The sequence below is a fragment of the Prunus avium genome, chromosome 2 (genome assembly GCF_965620075.1).
Source record: "Prunus avium chromosome 2, drPruAviu1.hap1.1, whole genome shotgun sequence".
NCBI classification, from domain to species: Eukaryota; Viridiplantae; Streptophyta; class Magnoliopsida; order Rosales; family Rosaceae; genus Prunus; species Prunus avium.
The window spans coordinates 24841130-24846997 of record NC_142285.1 but is presented as its reverse complement, the minus strand read 5'-3'; the positions used below and the strand labels follow the sequence as shown (position 1 = coordinate 24846997).

The window sequence follows — 5868 nt, the reverse complement described above, 5'->3', positions numbered from 1 at the left end:
TCACCTCGTCTTCGGGCAAGAGGGAGCCCACCAATACTTTCTTATCGGGATAAGAGGAATTCAGAACTTCTTCCTTGGGCGGTTCGATCATTGGAAGTTGCTATAACTGCTCACTTTGTTGTGGAGTCGTAGCCTTAAGACTTGTAGCAATGTTGTAGCATTTTCTAGCCTCCACTTGATCCCTCTTAATATTAACAGTGGTTTCCCCAACCTCAAATAGTCACTTCATTACTTGGCAGCACGTCGATGCTTCACCATCCATTTGGTGAATCCAATTTCTTCCCATTATATAATTATATGCGCTCGGCCACAACCACAAAAGTAACAAATAGGGTCTTACTTACAGTATTGACGAGTAGAGTTACATCTTCAATTGGTTGTGCTTTTTTTTACCTAAAATGCGTAGATCGGCGTTGGGTTTGGTTGAACCTCTTTCTCATCCAACTTCATTCTCTTGAAAGTGCTCCAAAATAGCACGTTTGTGCTACTCCCTCCGTCAATCATCACCATTCTTACTATAGTTGGCAACACGGAGGGTCACCACCAATACATCGTTGTGAGGGAACTCAATTCCCTCCATTTCTTTCTCCGGATTCCGATTCTCGATTCATGAATTCCTACACAATCCTAGAAGTGCCTAGATTAACATATTTGAAAATGAAGTCGATCCAACGGTCCGAACATATCGAACCAGGATAACGCCTAATATGCAATATCCGATTGACGATCAAACGGTAACCAAAATGAAATCCGAGCATACCGTCGTGCTTGGGACGACGTAAGGATCATTTTAGGACTCAAGAACAAGCCAAAAGATGGCCCACGCAGCGTGTGGGTGTCCAAAGCAATTCCGACAATCGGAAAATCTCCAAACCGCCAGTCAAGACCAAGGTCTAAAGTATTGATGATATCGGAAATATCGGTAGTCCAAAAACACGGAAATTTCGATGGAAATATCGGGATATTATCGATATCAATATAAATTGAATACAAACCATAGAAATTGTAAGAAAAACTTGGAAATTTTTTTTGAAACTTTGGAGGATGTTTATTTAGTCAATTATCTATTAGTTTATCACAAAAAATTGGAAGGAAATGCATTGCATGATGGATTTAACTGGTTTAAGTTGATTATATAGCGAGCTGGCAAACACTGTGAGTGTAGAAAATATGTAGTAATTAATAAAAGAAGATTAAACACACCATAATCATTTATATATAATGAATTACAACAACATTTTACACTTTATACATTGCATGGTAAGATACACAAGTGACTTAGTACCATATAGAGTTCCTATGAGGTTCAAAGTTTTCACTATCTTCATCATCTCTATGTGTAGAGTAAGTATATTGTGAAGAGGAGTCATCAAATGATAAATCCCCAAAATAGTTTTGCATGTAATTGTTAACATGCCACCCATATGGATATGAGATTGGTTGACGTTGTCCATAAGCAAAATCATTTGAAGATTGAGTCTCGGATTGTTTCTATGAGTCACTTGATTCCATCCCAACAGGAATGGGATATGAAGGGTAGGGAAATGGTTGGTTATGAGTATAACCATAGTTACTACTTCCCACTCCAACAAAGTCCGGAGTTATAGATAACGAGTCATCTTTTTGACTTGACAAAGTCCCCTTGCCTCTTTCTCTACGAGTGTAGTCCTTCCCTATGGCACCAATTCTTGGTCCTGCCCGCCTACTTCCATGGTCCTCATCTTGTGTTGCATGCGTGAAGTTTGACTCACCAGTGAAGGGTCCAACATAGTTTCCATATCCACCACTACCTCCAGCTCCACTATATCCTTCATCATTCCCACCTCCGGTGGTGGGTGAGTCTCCTGATCTTGTACTAGAGCTATCATTAGTATCAGCAGGATCTTGTGGTTGTGTAGGATTGGAAGAAGGTGGAATTCCAGTGTTTCTTGGTCTTGGGCGCAAAAGTTCTTCCAAAGAGTCAGCGCTGCTAGATCCCACCTCCTCCTCTAATACTCTTTCTACATTTATCCCTTCATTACGTGCTTCTTCAGCAACTCTTAGAGCTGGGTTGCCTTCATCATCATCTAAATGAAGAGTTCTAATCCATTGAAAAAGTTGGTTACCCTCTGTATCATCATCTTCAGCAACAATATCAAACACATCTAGTGGGTCACCACGGTCGACATGATCTATTTCTGCTTCCTTATCTCGAATTTGAAGCTTCATGTTGTAGTAGCAATAAACTAATTTTTCCAACCTACTATGAGCCAACCTATTTCTTTGCTTTGTGTGTACGAGTGCAAATGTACTCCAATTTCTTTCACAAGCAGATGAGGAAGTTGTTTGTGATAATACTTTGATTGCTAACTTTCTCACAGTTGGTGCATCAGTCCCATACATGATCCACCATTCAGCTATAATGAAAAACAATGTTGATAAGTCTAATAACTCCAACAAATTCTATTATAAACTGATAGTGAAATATGTTTACACTCACTAGGAGACATTTTTGTTCGAGCAGAAACTGATGTTGGTTCTCCAAAAGTTCTTCTTGCATCTTTAAACCATGATAGCTGAATTCAATAAATCGTGTTAGTTTAATCCAACAATGTAATTATTATAATTTAAGTAATTGTGTACCTCATTTCCAAATTGGCCAACTGTTGGTGATGCAGGGTCTAATTTAGAGTATACATTGTGTACAACACGTATAAGGGTACCATCATCTCCAACACCGGGTCTGTATTGGTATCGAGGATTCAAATAATATACTATTCAAAGAAACACAGACTCTAATAAGAGAAATAATACTTATGCAACTAAAGAAATGAATTGCAAATTATGACATAATTTATACCTGCTGCATGCAAATCGTGGTATAATATTTTATACCATCGGTCATCAATTATCTTTATGACCCACCTTGCACCATGTTTTCTTTCCAAGTCCTCCTTCACTACACGCATCAACTCATATATTGCCCCCATAGTAGGATACACTTCTGTGTCAACGATCCGTAAAACTTTGTAAAGAGGTTCAAACACTTGGCACACGTGTTCTGATTGAGTCCAAAAAGCATGATCAAGCACTACACTTTCCACCATACGACCTGCATTTGAGCGACTGAAATTGTGGTTGGCCCAATCGTCGTTAGTGAATAGTTGCTTCAAACCTGATTTCTTCTTAAGTAGGTTGTCTAATGCAATATAGTTGGTGGCAAATCGAGTGGTAGTTGGACAAATAATTTCTCCTTTGCAAAATTCACGCATCTTTGCCAACAACCAACTGTGATTGTAAATATAATTTGTGATCATTCTAGCTCTTTTTACGACATTAGCAATATTCTCTCTCTTCCCCCATTGCCTCAAACATGAGATCAATACAATGTGCTGCACATGATGTCCAAAACACATTATGATGCTTCATTAACTTTTTTCCAGCTTTGACAAATGCAGAACCGTTGTCAGTCACGACTTGGACAACATTATGCTCTCCCACCTCCATGATTACATCCCTCAATAGTTTGTAAATATACTTGTAGTTCTTTATATGGTCTGAAGCATCAATGGACTTTAAAAAAAAAATTGTCTTTCCCTTGGAGTATACCATGAAGTTTATGATAGACAATCTGGTCGGGCCAATCCATACGTCACACATGATTGTGCAACCATTAGTTTCCCACTTTGACCTCAATATTTGTTTCTTACCTCATAGGGAGTGAGAGGTTGTACTCCAACATTGGCTTGTTGACATCCCAATACCATATTTTTGAAATGATGTAATGATGCCTTCTCAGCAGGGACATTTTCACAGATAAAGAACTTGCTAATTAGACGCCCCATTCCCTCCTTCACATTACCTCTAGCGAAATAACTCCAAACACTCTTTTGAAGTGCTGTGGATGACTTATATAAACTTGGGGCTATTGGTGGTGTTGGTTGTGATTCTCTAACACTTGCTCCCCGTCTCATTTGTGCACCACCACTTGTCCCGGAACCTTGTGGTCTATTAGGAAGTTTATGGAGGTGTTCTCTTTCCCATGCTGACTGTTTGGAGGTGTTGAGGCCCAAAAAATCCAAGGTTGGGCCCGAATAAATTCTCGGCCCAGTACGACGCCTTATTAAGAAAAACCCGACTTGGAGCACGCGAAAGTCTGTCATGCATGCTCGCACAAGCCACAGTTTACATGCCATGCCAAATAAATAATTCGTCACGCTAAGAATTGAAATAAGCCTATAAAAGGCACTAGCTCTACAAAGCCCATGCTAATTATCCCGTCAAGCATTATATCCCTTTTCAAAGGCGATAAAATTTGAGCACACCAATCGACATGCCATACCAAGTGGAAGATCATTGTTTTATACCTAGCCACGCTACAAGCTTAAGTGGGCCCAAGCCACGCAAATGCCCGGGGCTTGCTGAGTGGGTTGTGGTATGGATGGTAACAAGCTTTCTTGAGGCCCATTGATGAGCCGAGAAATGGAAGTTTTGGGTTTCTTGGGAGCCCAAAACTCAAGCCCATTTCTTGAGCCCAAATATGTGGGTAAGCAAAAAAGAGAGAGAAAAGGAAGCCCAATACTCTAGAAAAATTAGCCCTTCACCTTAATAAAATAGCCCATCACTGTAGGAAATTAGCCCATCCCCTTAATGGGCTAACCCATCACCTTAGAGAGGCCCAAGTAACCAAGGAAAATATCTGTCATCTCTCCAGCACTTAGCTGGAAACAAAAACAACGACAAAATCGAAGCTACCCATGTGAGTGGGCTGCTGGGAGCCTCCAGCACATGGCCAAAGACAAATGCCAACACAAGCCATCTAAAAAACCAAAGGATACTTGAGCAAAACACCCTTCAGACCAGCACTTTACCAATTTCTTTCTCCCACCAGGTCTGGCCATAGAAGAGGGAAGGAAAGAAGGTGAGGTGATAACCAAAAATGGTGTTCACCACTAAAGTAGCTGCGGAAAAAGCCTTAGAGCTCCCAAAAACCTTGTCTTTGTGTGTTTGGACAGAAAAGGGTTTCACAAATGGGGGTGAGTCGAAGGAAGTGAAGGGAAAGGAAAGGGGAGACTTTGCAAAATGGGGGAGAAACCATTAGGGTTTCTTGGGAAAGGAAGGCTTCCACCAAATCGCTCCTTACGGCGGCCCAACCCATTTGTTGTTGCCAGAAGAAAAAGACCCCTATAGGAGGCATGTAATGCTTGTTTGAAATTTCGTCGCTCTTCAGGTCCCATGTCATCATCACATTCGTCCTCATCGTCATCATCATCACTGTCAACCGCTTGGCCAATGACTTCTCCTCGTAGCCCAGCTCGAATATTTTCCATTCCATGTGTTTTCTTTTCCTTCTGGTGTTGTTTATTTTTTTAATAATGTGGTGATGAATAGCTTCACTTCTGGGGGGACATTATTGCATCGTTGGACATTATTTCTTGGATCTAATCCACTAAGATGGTACTTAAGTCGTGTCACTCCACCACTCTTCATTACCCGACCACAATATTTGCAAATTGTGCCATATTTGTTTCCGTCTATTGGGTCTCCATGTTCCCAAGCTGGATGACGTTTAGTAACTCCACTAGACATCTTAAACGTACCTATATTTATTTTTCATGGAAATTAGGTAATTATTTTTTGGCCATAAAATATAGTAGTGATGGTTATATAAGAGAACCTAAATAATAAAGTTATTCTACAGAATAATTAAATAGGAAGTAAAGAAAATGATTGTAGGAATTTAAGTAACATAATAAAATAATCCAATTCGATAATAAAATAATAAATAACATTAAACATATTAAAATTATCCTAGGGAATAATTATACAACATTACTTAATTTAATTACTTCAAAAAATTACCATGCAAGTATTGGTTCTTAGATCACA

General features: G+C 39.6%; 1 pseudogene; it reads right to left on the bottom strand.

Annotated features, from left to right (window-relative positions):
- Positions 1 to 1278: 1278 nt before the first annotated feature.
- LOC148296706 (uncharacterized) lies at positions 1279 to 5568 on the bottom strand (annotated as a pseudogene).
- Positions 5569 to 5868: the final 300 nt, after the last annotated feature.